The sequence below is a fragment of the Coturnix japonica genome, chromosome 1 (genome assembly GCF_001577835.2).
Source record: "Coturnix japonica isolate 7356 chromosome 1, Coturnix japonica 2.1, whole genome shotgun sequence".
NCBI lineage: Eukaryota > Metazoa > Chordata > Aves > Galliformes > Phasianidae > Coturnix > Coturnix japonica.
In genome coordinates this window covers 17,217,839-17,240,018 of record NC_029516.1, presented here as the reverse complement: position 1 = coordinate 17,240,018, position 22,180 = coordinate 17,217,839, and the positions used below count along the sequence as shown (strand labels likewise).

Below are 22,180 nucleotides of genomic sequence, written 5' to 3'. Positions count from 1 at the left end.
CACAGTGCAGTTCCTACTTGATTTAGCTTCCAGCTGCTCTGTAACATGTTGCCTATGGTAATATAATTGTAAGAAATATGTCTGAAGCACTGACATTTTTTTTTTGAAAAAATGATTGTGAACTTTTAATTCTACCCCTAACCCTAATCCTAACCCTAACCATCTTAATCCTAACCCCATCATCTTCTTGAAGAAGAATCTGACCTGGAAAGGGATATGAATTCGTTCAACTATCAGATTTCACAGCTTCCTAAGTTTTCATGTATGAACTACTTCCATATATGTTTTACCTGAGATGACACTAAACCTGAAAACTAAAACTGAAAGCACTACAAATTTTGGAACAAGTAATGCATTCATAATAAATTTACAAAAAAAAAAAAAAAAAAAGAAGAAGAAGAAGAAGAAGAAGCCATATTATCTGCATGGTTTTAAAACTGGTGGTGCCATTCTCATCCTTGTAGATTCCGTTTATAATTCTGTATGCATAGGTGATACTCCAAAGTATATGCCGATTAGCTAGTAGGTGGTTGTGATGAGATATCTCTGGAATATTTATTTGCCTCAGCTTGTCTTTATGAAAATAATAATAATTACCAAGAGCACTCAATAATTTTGAATGCATACATAAATTTCTTTGGAATTTCATAAATTTCTTTGGAGTGAGATTTGAATTTCACTTTCTGTCTGGTCATGTCCAGAGAATCTAAAGCCATTAAAAGGATATTCACATCAAAGAAAACCAATGGTACTACCCTTGATATTAGCTGTCCATTATGAGAATAGTAATAGTAATAGTAATAGTAATAGTAATAGTAATAGTAATAGTAATAGTAATAGTAATAGTAATAGTAATAATAGTAATAGTAATAGTCTCGTGCGGGTTGGAAGGGACCTTAGAGATCATCGAGTCCAACTCCCGGGATTCGAGCCTCTGTGCTGCACTTCTACCACTTGTACCACAGGGGGGATTCGAACCCCAGACCCTGGTGTTGCAAGGTGGCATTGCTACCACTTGCGCCACCAGGGCACACATTTAACTTATTTAACACATTTAACTAATTTCATTTAACTCTGAATGAGGTTTGGGACAGGCATGATGATCGTCTTAAGGAAACAACACAAGTAATAGGGTTCAATCAGTTGTTTGTGTGCAAAGTTAGTGATGAAAAAATGAAAACATAATTTCAATTTTTTGAGTACCAAACGTGAAGAAGCCATGATGATTCTTTGATCATTCTGTTCTTTTCTCAAAATAATTCTTTCCTCAAAATCGTGTTCACTGCTAAGTCTCTGAAAAACAGAGAAGATGAATAAAGGGTATCCTCCATTTAAATATGCCAACTCTACTTTAAGACCTTCTTTAGTAATTAAATGCTTTAAGTAGACTTTTTTACAGTGTTGAAGTTTTAGTGAACACTCTTATTTGGCAGGCAAAATATAAATCCCACTCAAAGAAAAACCTCCTGTTAACTCCAAGGGTGAGATTTTCAGCTGTTGAACAAATCTTAGAAAACTGTACATTCAAATATGGTTTAAGGGATCAGTGGCCTCATTGCTGTACAACAACACAATCTTTTTGGTAAGCCTGCTTTACTAGGCACAATTGTATTCGATTATGAGTATTGACAACATATAAGAGCATTAAAATTCTGTTTTACCCAAAGTACACACACTTCAAGGATGACTACTTTTTTCTATCCAAGCTTAAATTAAATTTCTGCATATCATTCCTGGTAGCTAAATGATGCTGAACTCTAGTAGCTTATCTTATAGTCACCTCTGCATTTAGGCTGTACAATGTACAACATTTTACTGCCATTGGCAAATACAATTATTTTGTGTGGTTGGACTTAATTGGATGCTTGTGATAACTGAACAGAAAGAATCTTAAAGCTGGATTTGTTACCTCTGCTTCATTATTTTACATCCACAAAATCAGCTGCTCAGTGATTGATAGGATTAAGCATACTCCTGACAAGTTTACAGATGGAATCAAATTGAGAGCTGCCAATACACTACACAGTAAGGTATGGCTGGATGGTAAGAGTCAACAGTCATTAGATGAAACAATAGAGTTATGGTCAGATATCAGAAGAATGGGCACTTGCCAAACACTTTCCATTTTCTTTGATTTTCAAGACTGTCCTGGTTTCATCTAAGACAACTTTATTAGCAGACCAAAACTGTTGCTGAGTAACAGAAGCACAGCCAGGCCAATCCCAGCTACTCAGCAGGGAAGTGTAACCTCTTTTATGGCTTGGTAGCCTGGGGTTTGACAGAGCCAGGACAGGAGCCTGAATTAAGCCAGGAGTTACTCCATGCCATGCAGCATCATGCAGAAGCCCATAAAGTTATGGGTTGTTGCCTGGAGGCAGCCTCTTCTTAGAAGCTGTGAGACACTGGTTGGTAGTGAGACCTTGTACTACTACTGATAGGGCACTATATTGTTTCTGTGTATCAGTCAGCATGTAGCAAGTAGTTGTACTGTGGCTATATGTCACGGGTTACTTAGATTTACCTATGCCCGTGACAGGGGAAGCCACCCTGTGGGCCCCCCCCCCCCCAGGGCCCGGAAAGGAGGGGGAAAAGGAGAATGGGATAAAAACAGCAGCAATCTAAGGAGGAAAAGCCTATTTTACTAAATATGATATCAAAATACAAGATAACACAATATAATATACTTGAGGGTAACAAATCGAACGAAACAGAGAGAGAGAGTCCCCGAAAACTGAGAGGCCTACTGTGAGCTCTAGGCGACATGGCTGGAATGCTTCCCACTCTCCGAGAAGTTCGAGAGAAGAAGGAGGGCACTCCAGCCTGGGAACAAGATTATATAGCGCCCTGGACCCATGACTTATCATTACCCCTGTTGTTCTCTGGGATATGTAGTCTTCTTCTGTGGACTGCACATTCAATAGAAGTATCCATACTTTACATGATGTTATGATGTGGAATACTGATAGCAAAATTACAAAATTACAAAACCATGACACTATATATTGTTAATATTGCATTTTTGTTTCCATTTTTCTCTTCTTAGTAAATAGCCTTTATCTTAAATCCTGAATTCCATTTTTGTTTCCAGTTCTCTCTTTCATCCCAGCTGGGGAGGAGTGAGTGAATAGCTACGTGGTGTTGAGCTGCTGCCAGGTTACACCACTACGAAGACCTGGTAAATTCCTGAGCAATCTTGGCTGTTCTTAAAACTCACCCTACTTTGAGTATCAAGTTGAACTAGGAACCTCCTGTGGTCTCTTCCAGTTTGTACTGTCCTATGGCTAACTTGAACCAGCTAAGCTTATGTGTCTGATAACTGTTCTCGTCAACAAAATGTTACATAGACGGTAGGAGACAAGACTATATGTGTTTGTTTGTTTTTCCCAGATTATGACATTAATTCCTATTGAGAAGATTGGCAAGATAAAAAGAAATGCTGCATCTCAGAGTTTTGAATCCAAACAGGGAGGAGAGCCACCCATACAGCAAGACCCAGGAGCTGAAAAATGCTCTCAGGCCCAAAAGTTTATATACTGATATAGGAAGTGCTGGGATATCGATATAGGTTGGCAAAGCAATAGGGATGATAGTGTAATGAAAAAATTTTTAAGCATGATAACTTTCCTGATAACTTTCCTGCAGTGCTGCACAATATCTGAGACTCCTATGGAATTTTAATGATGAGTTGAAAGATGTACAGGAAATATATAAAAGATTTACAGTGACAAGTCTTGTTGCCATTATAAATTGTGTACTTGTCCACAGTATAAACACTTTCTTTTAAATTTTGAACCACTGAACTGCCAGATTTTCAATATTCAGTGAGCCTTTATTACTTCATCCTCAGTTATATTGCTGCTGAATTTTGAGTAGTCACTCATCAGAACAATTGTGGCATTACCAAAGAAAATTTTTTTCCCTAGTTCTTTTCATTTGAGGGCCAGAGAATGGTGAGTGGTGTAAAAGTGATAAGAGATTCTTCTTTTTATAACATTTAGTTTAGATGTTTTGCACAAGTAGAGCTAACACAATAACCTGTGCTATGATATTTGTGTGCAATGTAGACATACAAGTTTAAAACATTTGTTATGTAAGTTTGATTACATGATCAATTTAGTATCTATCAATTTTTGCACTGTGAATTGATTGGTGTACAAAATAGGCAGAACAGATTTACATGAAGAAAAGATGTCTGTTAATGACTGTGATGCAAAGTAATCTTCTGGGAAGTTTAAAGGTAAGATATTTGATTTTTTATAAATGTGTTTGCACTGAATATTAAAAAAATAAAAATAAAAATAGTAAAAAAAATAAATAAATTGTAGTCAGACCAGTGTATCCTAGAATGTCACTGACACCAACCTGTGCATCACACATGGAAAAGCTGAATTATGCTTGCAAGTAGAATAATATGTAACAGGTTAGCAGAGACAGTGTACTGACTAGACAAAAATATTGGTTTGAACATTAAGGTAAATCAGAATATATTTAGAAGGCCTGTGACACACTGTGGTACAGTTGGTAGTAATCTACAAGTTTTATTAGACACCCTAACAGAAGTTACTCTTAGTTGATAGAAGAAACCTCAGTCTGGTGTAAGATTTTCTGGGCAAATATATTGTCTGTAGTACAAAAGCAGTCAGATTATTTGATTAGTGTGGTCTCTTCTGGTCTATAAATCTACAATCTTATAAATGGATTATAATTAATGTAATTACTTTCTTGGTGTGTGTGTTGTAGCACAAAGTCAGGTTATGTGTGAGGATGCAGACCAGTATGACTATAATGATGTGTTACCTGCACAAATTATTGAGTCTGGAGATCACTGTGTTTAGCATAATAACATTTGACAATTTGTGAATTGTGAGGTGGATGTTTCTAATCCACTCCGGTTCTTATCATTTAATCCTGCATGTTGTGGATACCCACTGTTTCTAATGAAGTTAGTAGGAGGTGCATATACATAGTAGACATGCTCATAAAAATTTCTAGGCTTCTATTTTCAGATATAAAGTTGAATGACAATCTCATAATTAAATTAAGAACTCAATCCAAAATAGATCTGCTTTATGGTACACATAAAATTTAACATTTAACATTAAGAAATAGGCCTGTTTTATTTAGTGATGTTGAGTATCTTATTTTAAGAATCTGTAATTTTTGAAGCATTTATACATAAGCGAATCTCTAAAACTCTGATGACAGCAATCACATTTTAGCCACTAGGTTATTCCAATTTACTCTTGTAATGAGCAGCATGCTGAAAATATAAGCTTATACTGAATTTCACCAGGTAAAGTGATCAGGTGTACTTTTTCTTATGCTCAAATAAGAATTCTGTGTCTGTTCGACCTTAATTACCAAAATAAACATTACTAAGAGCTATTCTCATATGACAGTAGGTAAACTTTCTATTCCTTGCCTAGGCTATGTCCTAGAAGACAACTGATCTGTGGTGAAACTTTGGAGGTGAATGAAATTAAGTACATTTAACATTGTCCAAATTTTAGCATCCTTTTTTTAAGGATTTTGTTAAATGAATATGCTAGATATTTCACATTTTATGTTATTTTAATATTTTATGTAAGCACTTTAGAACACGATTTTTCATTTTTACAGTTGTTACCAAAGTGTTAAAACTTCTGTGCCTCTGAACTTCACTGAAGTAAACATAGATCAACAAGCAATGAACTAATTTATTTATGGAAACTTACAGTGTTTTCTCCGAGTTGAGACTTAAATAATCCCTAATGGGTTTTACAGACTGACTGTAATTTCTAGTGCTTATAGCAGTTAGCAGTTAGACATTTTCTTCATATCATAGTGTTCCTCAAACTGACCTGAAGACTGAAGTTTTCCAATTTGTGGCACAGGGGAATACTTGTCTGATGTCTTCCAGGCAGTTGACTTGGGCATAGTGTATTTATGTAGGGAAGACTCAAGGAAGAAAAAGGCCCTGGTAGAACAAAACCTGAATGGAGTTGCTTAAAGCTAATTTCCATTTGAAGTGGCTTATCCAGAATATGTCAACTTTGGGATATGATTCAAAATATAGCTTTCTCATGAGTTCTGTGATAAATCAGCTCCTTGAGGAGCTGGAACTACATTTGTCAATATACCATGAATGCACAGCTTAATTATTTTCTGAATAAATGCAAGTAAATTGCAATGTATATTTTACTTTGCCACACCAGATACAAAGGCATAGGATGATATATAAGTCATAGAACATTTTGTTCCTATAAAGATGCTTGAAATTTAGAACGTGATCCTTAATCTCTCCATTGTGAAAAGCAACCCAGTTTCCCATAACAAAGTAGTTAGTTCCACGGGTAAAGGGAAAATAAATATAATTCCTAAAAATAATTATTTTAAGCACAAAATTGCAATCTGATATATGACTGTGAAGTCTGTAGGCCATTAGTATTTTGGGGTTGAATGACAGTTCTGAAGAGCAACAATTCAGTAACAGTGATTAAAGTCTCATTTATTTTTTAATTAATAGCTATAATGCAAAACATGCGCTAGTTGTACCCTCTAGACTTGTTTCTCATATTGCAACAGATTCATGTGGAGTCAGTCTGATAAATCAGAGGAGTTATTCATTTACACAACAGCAGGAGAGAAGGATTAAATCCTGCAGTGTAACATTTACCTCTAAAAGTTCAAATGTAATATTTTCTTTTCACTTTTGAATACTTAAGTGTGTCACTCCCTCATACACTTTTCTTTTTAGCATACAGCCCATGTGAGTATGACAAAGAAATTTTTCTCCTGAGATGCCATTCATTGCTGGAGACCAGGGACTTGTGCAAGTGCTGAGAATATGACTGATTTGATAAGCATTATTTATCTCTAAGTAAGACTAAATGGGTACCCCTATGTTTCACAGGTTTCTAATATCATGCTACAGTTTTGATCAGAAAGGCATGAGAAACGCTTATTGATTTTTCCTGTAATTACTGCTAGTCTGCTTTTTGTATCCTGCAGGATATTGTGCTAATGGTTTTGCCTCACACAGACCATCACTTTTTAATGACTTCTTCATTTGAGATTTGAACATTCTCAGCTACATGCTTTCTTGCATTACTTTGTAGTAATGTATAATGTAAAACAAACATATTTTTTCAAGTCCGAGTGTTATCTGTAAATAAGCTTGGAGTCATGCACCCAATAAGCTCATCATTTTTTAATTTTTTTTTCCCAACAATGCTAATTACAAGAAATCATGAAAAGTTTTCTCTCTGAAGAAACAGGTCTGCACTCAACTTTGCAAACTGGATACAACCTTATACTTATTTGAGACAACATTGCTGGAGATTATGTTATATGGAGTATTAATCTCCTGATATGTGAAACATGACTGTTGGCTATGAAATCTTCCCCCTTAAAAGGTTCCCTGCTGAATTCTGTCACATTTGATATCTCAAGGATGTATTGTCAACTTTGATCAGAGAATGCAATATTCTGTTCTGTGAGTCATCCTTTCACGTGTAGAACTGCTGTTGCATAAGGTACTGCTAAACAAGAGTAAAGGTGACAGAAGCTGAATGCATCTGTGAGAACCCTTTATGTCTGATCATCATGCTTTATCTCCCTACTCTGAAGGAATGCAAAGCTTGTTTTTGGAAACATTAGTGCAACTAGGTTCCAAACCAAATAATGAGCGGCAACGTAATCATTAAAATGATTGGTTAAAGCTGTAATTGTAGCTGAGCAAATCACTGTACAGGGCACTACTAAGCACAGATATAAAACAAAAATTTGTATTTCCTTAAATTTATCTATCATATCACAGACAATATGAATAGATTTATCTCAAACTGGCTACTTGACTTGAAAACTGGAGTTAATTATAGAATCAGAATATCCCAAATTGTAAGGAACTCACAACAATGATCAACTACAACTCCTGAATCCACATAAGACCATTCAAAATTCAAACTCTGTGATGTCTGCAGTTGCCCAGATGCTTCTTGAACTTCAGCAGGCTTGGTACCATGACCACTGTGCTGGGGAGCCTGTTCCCTGTCATTTCTTCAGGTCCTATCAATCACTTTCATAAGAGAACAGAGCTCAGCTTTGCTCCTCAGCTCCCCTTGTAAGAAGCTGTACACCATCCCCTCAGACACCTCTTCTCTGGGCTAAACCAACCAAGGGGCCTCAGCTATTTCCCATATGCCATGCCTTCTAGACACTTCAACATTTCTGTAGCTCTCCTTTGGATGCTCTCTAATGGTTTTATGTCCTTTCTAAACTGTTCTGCTCAAAACTGCAGACAGTGCTCAAGGTGAGGCAGTACCAGTGCCGAGCAGAATAGGACAGACCCTTTCCTTGACCAGCTCACAGTGTTCTGTCTGATGCACTCCAGGGTAGGGCTGCCAGGGCACACTGGTGATTCATGTTCAACTTGCCATCAAATGAAAAGAATAATGTTCACATTAACAAGCAAAATCAAATTAAAGCACTGTTTGTCCTTCCTAAGCTAATAGTAGGCTTTTCAGTTGTGTCCCAACATATGTACACAAATCAAAGGGTATGAAGTCAGAGGAAGAAAACCTCAAGTCCTTAATTTCAGCTAGGAATGAATAGGTCATAGTTTTTCACAGAATTTGTGTAAAGAACATAGCTGCCACAAATGTTATTCTGGTCAGTCTTCTAGGCTGTTTTATCCTTGCTGGAGTTCTTGATTTCCCAAAGGGTCATGATGACCTCCTAGCTGATTTAGGACTCTAAGTTAAAGGCACAAATTTATACAATGTCAATACTTCCCTGCATCTACTCATACCCTTACAGGGTCCACAAATGCTAGTCTGAATTGAAGAGAAACATAATAAAAAGCTGATGTATGTTCAGTTCCATGCCATAATACTGGCATCATATTTCCATTCTAGTTTTGTCGTCCCTATTCCACTCCATTATATTCTTTTTTTTTTTTTTCTATATGTAAATAGTATCATAGTATCATAGTATCATAGTCTAGTGCGGGTTGGAAGGGACCTTAGAGATCATCAAGTCCAGCCCCCCGGGATTTGAGCCTCGTGTGTAGCAGAGCGGCACTTCTACCACTTGCGCCACAGGGGGGATTTGAACCTGGGTCTCCGGTGTTGCAATGCAGCATTCCTACCACTTGTGCCACCGGGGCATGCTAAAGTATAACTAATGCATATTATACATATGCAACACACACTAAAATTAATTCAATGTTTCAGCCTCTGTGAAGAAGTTATATGGAAAAGCAGTGGAATTTCAAAGCAAAATGCACTTTATCCTGCTCAGTATAGCATGTTGAAATGCAGATAGCTATAGGTAAAGGAAAGGTTTACAAAAATTCCCTTAAAATATGTTACCTGGAGAGAAGAAGGGAGAAAAGCAGATACTGGGAAAAATAAAAAATAAAAATAGGAAAATAACATATGTAAGCAGTGCAAAACTTTAGAACTGTATGCATTAGGACTAAATGAAAAAGAAGAAGAAAGCATTCAATTGAGAAGAGATGTTAGGGACTGGCAAAATGAAATGTGTATTTGACAATAAACAAAGAACAGAGGGAGGAAGTGGATGAAGCATCAATGAAAATAATGCAAAGTCAAATGTATGCTCTATTAGTGATGATTCTTACAAATGTAATATCTCAAGATAACATTCTCCAGAGAATGTTTTCCTCCAGCAATAACAACCAGACAGTTCTTAGCAGAAATATTTGGTTTAAAACAGTCTTAGACACCCTTAGATATTCCTGATCTTCCTTAGTATAGTAAATCAGCTGTGGAAGGGATATACAATACTCATTTGTTTATTTCCGAGGCATGAATGATTAAAGAGATCTGAGTGTTTAGTGACTGAGACGAACAAAGGAGGTGTGTGTAACAGACGACTGATGAATGTTCAAACAGTGCAAGTGTTTCTTGCTCCATTGTCCAAAAGCAACAGTCCAGGATAAGAAAATGGGGAAAATGAACTCAAATAATTGGTTAGCCAGACAGAAGACTGTTAAATATCTGAAGGCAGACAGATGTCCAAGAAAATTTTGTCTTAGTCCAGAATATGTATATTTTGCCTCACATTTCTGCAAAAAGTCATAGCTTGAATGATAATTGTGAACAATCTGTTCCACTGAAAAGGTCTTGTGTGTGCTCTGTAAACAAATATCCCCTGAAAAGTGAGCATTGGCAGCACAACAGGTGATACATTAGAAAATTCAATCCTGACAACTTTTGATCATGGAACTGAAGATGGTGAGAAAACAAATCTCGACTGCTGTTAACTGTAGGTTGTCATGTTATCTCCCAGTGAAAAGGTTCCAGAGGGGTTCCTATGAAAGAATCTAAACAAAAATCATAAATGTAGACTAGGTTGTGTTAGCATAGCATTTGAGACATTTCTATTCTATTTCTCACAGAGGATACAGACTAGAAAGAGAGTCCCAGATATTCAATTACATTTGTGTTTTTAAATACAATGTCTGAATAGAAGAACTGCAAATCAAATAAGTTATTTTAGAAGAAGTAAGCCTCAAAAACTATGAATTCTACAGAGAGAATATTATCTCCAATCCAGAATTCATTTATACTGTGTCTGTTTCTTCTTAGGAAAAATACCAGAGAATTTCTAATTAATTAAGAAAAGTAATGAACAGATGAATAGCACAGTATTTTTTATTCATTCACAGATTTCCTTAAAATATTTCTATTTCTAAAGTTCTATGGTGAATGAAGAAAACCTGGATTTTTAAAAGTAATTATACCCAGTGTGTCCACATTCTCATTTATGTTTTATAAGTCACTCTGAGCTATACTAACTACATTCTACTTCAAGTAATAGAAGATTCTGTGCAAATTATGTGACCTTTTTCAGCCCCAGAGTCATGAACTGTGATCTAACAGCAGTGATGATCCATGGAAAGGGAAAATTGTTGATACTGGCTCTTTGAAAATTTCATGTGCCTTCAGGCTTTGCCTTGAGGTAAGACGCTTGGGTGAGTTACAGTCAGTAACAATCACTTCTTTCTCCTTACGTCTCCTTGGTCAAAGTATCAGTGTTCACATCTGATTAACAGGCCATAGATCAATATATTTCATGCAATTCAAAACTTATTTTTATTTCAGAGATGAACTTTTAACTCTTATGAGCTTTAATACAGTCCTAAGGTGAGTGTTCCCATGGAACTGAAAAGAAACCTCTCAGATGAATAAAGCTAATCACATATATAAAAGTTTGTAGAACTGAGCTGTTGCAAGATACTGCTTCTAAGAGTAAGGATCCATTTTCTATGCACAAAAAATAAAAATTCTAACATTCCCTTATATTGTAAAGATATTAAGAGTTCAGTTCAGAAAGAAGCTCCAATCTCATGCCATGCTGAAGCATGAATTTCCATTGCAATGTTTAGTGCTCTGTGAGCTCTTGGAAATAATTTACCTGTTGTATAATGAGCATGGTGAAACATACCTCCCATGCTGTGAGCAGACATGAACTCATATCTTATAAATTTCATGCAAACCAAAATCTATGTAGCTTCTGACAGTGCAGTGCTACATTTGCTAATGAATGGTTCTGAAAGACAAAGCGCTGTATGAATGAAGTTGCCTATCATCTCACTCTCTTCATGGCCAACATGAGTCCCGCTGCTCGGGAGACCAAAAACAAACACACGGTATGAAAAGATCCCTAAAGATTTTGCAGGGCATATCCAGACATTTTTGCAATGCACAACATTGCATTGGAATCACTATGTCTTTACTCCTCCTTCCTGACCTGATATGCTTCTTCCCCAGAGTCTCACAGTTTACTGATCACTTGCATAGGAATGCAAAGGCAACGATTCAAGAGATATGCAGAAAGCAGTAGTTCTCCTTAATCAGAAAAATTTCTTTTCTTTCAGTTTTCTCTATTAATATCTTAAAGGCAGCACTGTAAAATTTAAGCTGAAGTTTGACAAACAATGAACTAAGGCATTTTGTGGGGAAAAACATAATAATAATTTTAAAAAATAAACTAACTGTTCACAGTTCTTCTCTGCTTAATTAACAAGGAAATGATTGCTGTCATGTACCAACACATCAATATGATAAAATTATGGTCCTGCCATTATTCAATGAAACATAACAAAATTCAACAAGTTCACATTCTAAAAATGTATATCAGAGCTACTGACAAAAGTTCCCTTGCCAACCACAGGATACAAATGGGCACCTTCAGATTCATTTAATCTTAAAGTTTGTGACATATATGTTGATTCTTTACTGATTTAGGAGCATCTGCATGATTATCGTGGTTATTTTTTCATTGCTTCCATAACTTTTAACAACCTGATTTACAGCAAATGTCTTGGTTTTGGAGTTTAGTAAAATACAGATTTTTAAGGCTAGACTGAAATATTATGATTACAAAGTCTTATTTCTTCCATAGCACAGGGTAAATTTAGTGAGAAATGTCACATTGACCCAAAAAGTTTATTAAAACGAAACAATTATATCTCAAACTCTCAAATATCAAGAGTTTTACTTAATGATATATCTACTAAAATATGTGTTTTATCTTACAGAATAGTGCCAGTGAACTCAAAGAACCTGAATGGATTAAGTCCTGAACTGAAGAACAGAAAGGCAGGAGGCTTTTGACCAAAACCTACAGTTTCACTGGTTGACCACCTCACTCCACAAATTCCATGCACACAAGGCCCAAGAAAGTTTAGCAAAGTTGATACATCTCTCATCAGTATCTTCTGTGCTGGCCAGTAGGCTACAGAGCAGCCCTGTAATAGGGTACCTATATCCTTCCACCAAATAATTATTCTAAAATCCAGAAGATTTCTTATTGTCTTTATGCATGCTCATTGCAGGATACAGGCTATTATTAACTCAACACCCGTGTAACCACAATATGAAAAGGAAATGCAGGCTCCCAGACATTAACCTAATGGACAGAACTTTTTAGGCAAGTTGTTTGCCTGATCTCAGCTGCACGACAGTATGACAGAAGTCACTAAACAATTGTAGCATAGTGATGAAGTTTGACTCTGGTAACCTGGAGGGTGCTATGTTCAAGGGGATTTAGGTGTTCATACTTCTTCTTCTTCTTTTTTTTTTTTTTTTTTTTTTAACAGGTTTGTTGTCAGTTGTCAGTTATGTTCAAATGATGAGAATATGAAGTTTGGGCCTGAATCTGTGACTCAGACTTCTCCAGATGGCTCTGTCTGGAGTGGTTAAGGCTGTATGTATCCCTATAAATAATTTCTTGCACTCTTTATTCCTGAACATTGTCACAGTTTATACCCTCCACAGAACAGTGTTAAGCAAGCATAGTAGCAAAGTGTTTAAAGTATTTTTGTTTTAATGTCTTAATTCTACATGCATTTTCAGAAACACTTCCAAATCAGCAGTTTGAAAATGTTGCTTTGATATATATGCAGGAAAGTGCACAAAATGCTCCATAAATGTTTGGAAATCCATCTCTGACAAAAATGATAGCATCAGTACTTTTCCAGTCATAAACAAATATTGCCAATATCTGTGCTGATCAGAATGATTATTTCTGTTAGCTGTTTTGTGACATTACTAAAAGGGCTGCCCCAAAAGTAATGTCCCCTATTTATTGATTTGTTTTATGTTGGACCATGACATCAGAGGCAGATGTTGGTGGTATGCAGCTGAGGTTGAACCTTCCCATTGATATTCCATTAAATTTTCTTGCCATGTCACAGGCATATCTCCAGAGGAGAACTCTCATGGAATGACATCTGACGTGGAAGTGCTTATGAAACAGAAGTGTGGAAATGAATTCCTCCATGCGGAAAAAATTGCACCCACTGACATTTATTGATGCTTGCTGAATGTTTATGGAGACCAAACAGTGGATGTGGGCACAGTGAGGCATTGGGTGGTGCATTACAGCACTGGTGACAATGACAGATTTTTACTACTATGGCATTTAGGCTCTTGTTCATTACTGGTAAAAATGCATAGTTAATGGTGGTGATTATGTTAAATGATAGTGTTTTGTAGAAGAGAACTTGCTCTATCAAATAGTGCTATTGTGCCCTTTGTCCTTTTATTTCAGAATAAAATTTCACCTTTTTTCCTGTTAAACACACTTTTCCTTGCAAATATTGACTTCCCAGAAATCAGTTTAGTCCATGAGGATTTCTTTAAAAATATAAATTTCATTATCAATTTCATGTAACAAATATTTATCTTCTTTTAACCATTGTGGGCTGTGTCTTTGACAAGATGAGGCATTTCAACAGCAGTCTTGACCCCCTTGTGAAACAGCATTTCTCGCAGTATGACGCAAATCTTAGCCTCTTCATCAGCACTTGTAAAACAGTTGACTCATGCACCTGATTCTTCCCATACTTGTTTCTCATAAGATCACAAGCTAACTTCTCCCAAAAAAGGTCAGGGTAAAAGAAAGCAAACAAACAAAAGCCCTAGCACTCCAGCAAGAAGACTGCCAGCAAAGAGCAGTGCGCAACCTGGAGCTCCTCTGGTTTTTCTGAGTTGCAGATGTACACCCTTTTCAACTGGTTTATTTTAAATGTTTATTTTTCAGATTGTTTGTTTTGTGGAAGTATTGCCAACACTTAAGAATAGCAAGAATTCAGCCACTGAGAATGTTTTTTTATAAAAAATATTTCTGCCATTAATATTTATCCCTTTTGTCTAGAGAACATATAATATGGTCTGGAGGAGAAGCTAGTTAAAAAAAACCAACCAACCAAACAAACAAAAAAGTTGCATTCAGGGTTCAGAGACTGGGATTATCTAGCAGCCTGCATCACAAAGACAGTGTTAAAAAGTTATATCATTTTCCAAGGAGATCTGGGAGAACCCATCTACACGCAAGATAATTACTTCTTTCCTTCCCATTCCTTTTTCCTGTTCAGACTAGCAGAGTACCCTCATTTAACCTCAGGTTGATTTCAGTATTTTACTTTCAGGGTGGAGTTCTACCATGATTATTTTCTGTAAACTGCATTAGAGTGGGATTGTGAAATAGAGGGTGAGAGAACTCAACTGTGTAATTCTGTCACAATGAGCAGTTTCAAGGGATCAGAATCTTTGTTATGATTTAGGGTGAGTCACTTTGGAAACCGTCCCAATTTACATAGAAATCTTTTACTTTTTTTTTTGAGAAGTCAAAGTATTGCAAGACAAACAGAACTTCAAGACACACATGCATGTTACGGAGAATAATAGAAACATTCAAATGGCTATTTAATATAGTAGGTCTTGAAGAAAAAAAAAAAATTGCACTGGAACAGAGTGTGCTGTCCCAATACACACCAGTGAACACTTGATCGTTAGTTACACCAACTTCAATGCTGTTATTTATGATACCAGCTAGGCACCTAAACTGCTGTGTAACCTGAATACAAGGTGACATGACTGTGAAAGTCCTGAGTACCATGAACTACATAACATTTATTTCATATTTTTCTTATTATTCACTTGCCAGTTATAGCCAATTTGTCAATTTCTATCTCGGTTCTTGCAGAAAAAAATAACACTTCATTTTAAAGGAAATCTTGTCAAGGAGTTTCCCATTCAAAATTCACAACAATTAAGATAAATAAATATCACTTTCCCTTAATCAGAGGAAATATTCCACTTTAGGCAGCCTCTTTCTATTTTCACATCGAATCATATCCTAATCAAGAGAGCCTACAGTTTAGCACTTCAGCTGATTGCATTCTTAGTATTTAAAATTAGATCTTCCTCCTCCCAGTTTGTTTAGCTGAATGACTTTTTCACATTACGGCAGTGTTTGTACTCACTGTTTTGTGGAGAGTTTGCTACTGATCAACACGTCTGATATTATCATTTATCACTGACACCTTCAGAAGCAATTTAAATAAATGTATGCAACTATGGTGAGGTTTGCACTGTGCACCCAACCTGCTTATAGAACCATTAAACTCAATCTGGAAGAATATCAGTAATGACTTGATAAACTTACAGTAGCAGATGTCCAACTACATTGCAGTTTTAAGGAGAGAAAGTTTAAAAGACAATAGACGGCTTTAAATTAAAAGACCAAAACAACAACAGTCGCCTGTTTTAACTGCAATCTGCAGTTAAATGTAAATATACAAACAAGTGTTTTCTAGGTTCTGATCTAAAATAGTCTCTTTTCTATAAAATTTTGTTGTAAATTTTTAATTTAGATTTTTTTCAAAATTATTTCCATTCTTTCAAGCTACAGTTATTTTCAATGATTATATTTGTTTTATTGACAGCATATTTTTTATTTTGAGAAATCAAAACTGTATTTCAAAAATGCTACTGTTCCACTTTGTGCTAAAGTAAATTTCTCCATATAAACAATCACTTTCTCTCACAGAAAGTCCCAAAGATTTTACTGCATGACTTCATATCTTGGACAGCAGGAGATTCCAGTTTCAGTGAATCTAATCTCTCAAGATCCCTTGGAAGATCCTTAACCTTACAGAAGCCTGGATAGATGTTGCAGAAATAATCTTGGTTGCCTTCTACAAGATTCTCTTGGCTCTAATACTATGTATATGTTTTACTACAAAGAAGAGGAACTATGAATATTATTCAGGCAAACTAATGTAGGAGTAACTATAATGAAAAAGATATAGAAATGGAAATTTAAAAAAATGATAGAACAATGAGCAATTCAGACTGCTTGTTTTCCAGGACTGCCAATCTTGGGCATCTTAAGCCATTGCTGAAGAGAAGGTGCCATGCTGTCTGTTAGACCTGCCTCTGTATCTGCCACTGTAGATAGTCTATTTAATTAGCCATTGCAATGTTTGTATACCTTCTTTCATTCTGTTCTGTGTTCCAGATTTCTTAGAGAGATATTTCCCATTATTTAGTACAGTGAGGAGCATCTATCATGTTTTGCAGCAATTCAGCATGAGGTTAACATGGAAGGCCAGGCCACCGAGGCAATTGAGCAGAAAGACATTAAGATTTCAGCTGCAACTTGCACAACTTATCACAGAGAACTAATTCCTGTATTCCCAGTAGAAGAATTTGGGACTGTGTTTTTGTTTTTAATAGTTGCAAATTCTTATAGGAAAATAGTCTGAATTCATAACATATTAGACACTTAGAGAGAGAAGGGGAGAAGAAGAAATATTTCTAAGATTTTTGCACACTGAATTCTGGCTGGAAAGGAAGCAGTCACAATCTTCTTCATCTTCAAAAAGTTCTATGTGATGAAGAAAGGAATGAAGAAAGGAAGGAAATTAAGAAGAATATATCTTATGTAAAATTAATATAATGTCATTTCTCAATAATTTTCTCTCACATTAGAGATTTTCATAAACATAGATTTTTTTATAGGTACACATGCACAAAGTTCTGTAGTTCAACATAAATTTTCTTTATTTGAAATAAATAAATAAGTAAATAAGGATAATACAATTGCTGAGGTAGCTTTTATTGAAAGTCACTAGTAAGGTATTTAAAAAAATAAATACTTGCTTACTATTTCTCTAATAGCTACAGTTTGTTCCTATTAAAAAAAAAAAATAGTCATTAAGAATTTATGCATGTGTTGTAGTGCTGTACTGAAACTGTTGTGTGTAGCATACTGTCACTGTACTGTCACTGAACTGTACAGGAAAGCCTCCTGCTTTATAATGCAGAATCAGTAGTAGTTCTTTAAGGCCTGTTACACTGCTGACCAAAATCATATGTTTGCACACCTGAAAGCCTTTGACAGGCCAATTATTTCACAGGCCAGTTATTTCATGTCACCAATGTATTCATTGACTCACAATTAAATATAGCATGAATGCTAGGATAAAGGTTGCCCAAATATTCAGAGCTCTAACCTGCTGAAATGCTAGCCTGATGGAAAATGTTGAAAGAACCTGTCCACTAAAAGAAAAGATGACTGATACTCATTGAAGTGATGGATAGAAGATCTTTAATTGTAGAGTTGCAAGAAATCTAAGCAAGTAAATTACCAAGGGGCTTGCAGAAATGTTTCAAGTCCACACTAAGACAGAAACTGAAGAGATGATAGAGTTCTGCCTTCACATGAGTGAGGGCTTAATATTAGACTCTGGAAAATATTGTGAAGCCTTGCTGCTTCTGCTGCTGCTGCTACATACAGTAGGAGCAGGTGCATGAGGTACTTCCAAAAGCCTGGGACAGTAGCTCTTGGTAGCAAGCACTTTTACTCTCAGCAGTTTCACTCATAGCAGAAGAAGTAGTACATATAACTCCCTGGTAATCTCCTAGATCTTTGTCCTGATTCCAGGTCTTTCTATTCTCCCTCCGCTGTCTCATGGAAAGAAAGGTCTTTTCATCCCATTATGTGGAATAAATCTGAATTTTGCCAGTAATACCAAGAAGCCCAGAGCTAGATCTAGTTTTAAATCTGCCATAATTTTAGATGACAAATTTAAGAATATGCTGTAAGCATCTGTTCTGTGCCTGTGAATTTTAAAGTGAATCATAATGTTTACATTTTCCTGCTATGGTTTTGCACATTCTGTACTGAGTTTCATTTATTCTGACCTGGTAAATTTTGTGAACTGAGAGGAGAACAATTACAGCATTAATTGCCAAATCACAAAGCTGCTATCTTTTAAAGCTGTTCCAGAGGTCAGGTCTACCAGTGTGACCTAGAAGTGGAGACTTAAGAGCATACTGAGCTATATGGTCTACAGGACCATAGAAAATAAATGAAGGAAAATGATTATTCCACTTTACTTTGCACTTGTTAGACCACATCTGGATTCTTGCATTCAGTTTTAGGCCCCCTGGATAACAAGGATTCTGATAATCTGGAGCTAGTTCAGTGCAGGGTCAACATGATGGCTGGGGGGATAGACCTGGCCTGTGAGAAGATGACTTTGTCCAGCTTGGAGCAGAGGTGGCTGCAGATTGAACTAAATAACAGCCCTTAGTGCCTACAGGGAGTCACTGAGGAGTGAAAAACAGAACCTTCATGGTGGAACATGGATGAGAGACAATAGGCACAGATCAAACAAAGAGAATTTTCAGCTGACTATAATGAAATGATTTCCAATTTTAGGATTGCCAACCACTGAAATAGATTTTACAGAGAGGTCAGCTCCATCTTCAGAAGTTTCCAGTTCTCTGCAGGTAAAGTTCCAGGCTCTGTCTGGAGTGAGATTCTTCCAAGATCCATTCAGCTTTACTTAATCTGTCATTAGACAGTCTGTTTCAGGCAGAAAATACAGAGGGTTAAGTAGAAATGAGAGTGAGTGGAGCAAAACAGAGATAGGTGGACAGAAACAAGGAGATTCAAAATATATTATTTATGTGTTGCCTTCATAATCATTTGTTGGTGACTAATTTCACTCATTCTGAATTAATACCATAGCAAATGCTTCAAAGGTATTCCTAAGAATTATAAAATCTGTTATTCTCATCTTCAAGAGAGGTTTTCTATTGGCGGCGTATTTTTTATCTTTGTTTGTTGATTTGTTGTTCTTGTTGTTGTTTGAGAGGGGAAGTGGTAAGCAGATGGGAAATTGTTTGTAGCACAGCTTAACATTATTCAGAAGTACTAATCCACCAGGATAACTTGGATTTAAAACAGTTAAAGAGATCCAGTGGATAATACAGTTTGATTTTCCTTAGTTTTGAACTAAATGGATTAACAAAAACAGGGACAAAAGCAACAGACTCAAGTCATCTGCTTTTTTTTGTTGGGTTTGTTTGTTTGTTTGTTTTGGTTTTTAGTTTTGTTTTGTTTGCTTTTCAATAAATTTTTTATAATTCTTGGTACAATTCAAGATTTAAATTAATGTCTGATGTTACATTATCTGTCCTCTATGTGTTTGCAATAAAATGGAATTTATTTCTATGATTTGTTGTTCCCTCACATATTTCTCAGTTGTTTTTCCCTTCTAGTTTAATTAGGATGTGATAGTTTATTATTCTCAATTTGTATCTCTTCATAAAGGACCATCATTTTGAACACAGTCAGCTTCTCTTGAATCATTACATTCCTTTCTCTACTCAGAAAGGATAAATAAATAAATAAATAAATAAATAGAACACAGAAAAAATAAAGATTAAAAAAAAATTTTTAAATTGAAAAAAAGAAAAGAAAAACAAGAAAAGAAAAGAAAAGAAAAGAAAAGAAAAGAAAAGAAAAGAAAAGAAAAGAAAAGAAAAGAAAAGAAAAGAAAAGAAAAGAAAAGAAAAAAAAAAAAAGGAAAAAAAAGAGAAAAGAAAAGGAAAAAAGAAAGAAAACGAAAGACAAAGAAAAAGGAAAAAAAAGAAAGAGAAAGAGGAGAAGAATAGAAAGAAAAGAAAAAAAGAAAGAAAAAGAATGAGAAAGAAAAGAAAGGAAAAGAAAAGAAAAGAACAAAGAAAAAGAAAAGAAAAAGAAAAGAAAAGAAAGAAAAAAGAAAAAGAAAAGAAAAGACAGAAAAAGAAAAGAAACAAAAAAAAGAAAAGAAAAGAAAAGAAAAGAAAAGAAAAGAAAAGAAAAAGAAAATAAAAAAAAAAGAAAAGAAAGAAAAAAGAAGAAAAGAAAAAAGAAAAGAAAAGAAAAGAAAAGAAAAGAAAAGAAAAGAAAAGAAAAGAAAAGAAAAGAAAAGAAAAGAAAAGAAAAGAAGAGAAAAGAAAAGGGAAAAAAAAGAAAGAAAAAAAAAAAAAGAGGATTTAAAACTGTTTTCCAGTGATAATAGTGACCATAGATATGATGGTTAAGATGTCTTGAAGACTAGAGTGACATTACTTCTTCCTCTCTTGTAGTGACAAGGTTGAACCTAAATCATCTCAGTAATAACTGAAAAGTCTTGCACAGTCCAAGAGCTGAGGTATCATATTGACAGCTGTTAAGACTTGTTTCCTGATGTGATTTTAACGTGCTTATTTGTCAAAGTACCTTTTCTGGAAGAGGTACTAAATTCATCAGTTCAGTGTCATTTCACATCTATGAGTTAGTTAGGTTTTTAATCCTACTTAGTTGAACCTATAACAAATATTTGATACCAAAGGCAAAAAGTGTTTTAATTACATTCCAAATTACTTGGCCAGATCATGAAGCAAGTAACACAGTACTAATTGGCAAGTAGGTAAATGTACACATCAAAACAAAGTTGCAATAAATATTGACACTTTAGATAAAACGGTCAAGTAAAATAAAAGTAGAAGTGAAGGTACTATGGTAAAAATAGCTGCATGGAATATAAATTTGAGCATATAACATGAATATCCAGTGTATGGTTTCATAATATGCTAAATTCCTTTAACTTCATTTGGTCAGAAACCTGTGGCAATAGCTGTTAACTGTCTGCTATTGTCATTCTATTATAGTTAGATTTGAGAACGCAGAGTAAGCCTTTGGCATGGATGCAATAAATGTATCTTATCCCTTTTCAGTTTCGGTAGTGAAACAGTGTACTGAGTTTGCATAGTGGAAACTATTTTCACCTGCTGAGACAGGTGAGAGAAACACTGGCAAACAGAATGGGAGGAGGAGAGAAACACTTGCACAATACTAAAAACAGAGGAGGTGTGAATCTCAAAGGACTTTTCTGGCTTTACATTTTCAAAGTAGTATAACTGTACAGTATGTTTTATATACAACAACTAATTATGACTAGACAATACAGTAGATAAACTATTGTTTCTGTGAACACTAAATTCAAAGATCAGTTGTCTTCATTGAGCTTTTTTAGTTGCAGATGTTTCAAAGTATTTAATTAATTTAATTTAATAAATAAATGTAATTGTACTGTAAGTTCAATATTTTTATTGATGATCTGGTTTAGTACACCCTCAGTAAGACTGTAGATGACACCAAGTTGGGATGAAGTGTCAATCTGCCTGGGGATAGGAAGGGCCTACAGAAGTACCTGGACAGGCTGGAAGACTGGTCTGAGACAAATGGGATGAAGTTCAAAAAGACCAATTGCTGGGTCCTTTTTTTGGAAAAAAAAGCATTTTTTGACTGCAACAACCCCATAAAATGCTACAGGACTGGGGCAGAATTGCTGGAAAACTGTGGAGAAAAAGGACCTGGGAGTGTTGGTCAATGCTTGTCTGGACATGAGCCATCAGTGTGCCCAGGTGGCCAAGAAAGTCAATGGCATCCTGACTTGTATCAGAAATAGTGTTGTCAGCAGCAGGAGGGAGATGATCGTCACCCTGTACTCAGCATAGTAAGGCCACATCTTAGTACTGTGTTCCGTTTTGGGTGCCTCACTACA

At 35.5% G+C, this 22,180-nt stretch overlaps 1 long non-coding RNA gene across 1 annotated transcript in view; it reads right to left on the bottom strand.

Annotated features, from left to right (window-relative positions):
- Positions 1 to 22,180, bottom strand: part of LOC107308413 — a 131,427-nt gene that overhangs the window by 989 nt on the left and 108,258 nt on the right. The gene's annotated exons all lie outside the window — the stretch shown is intronic.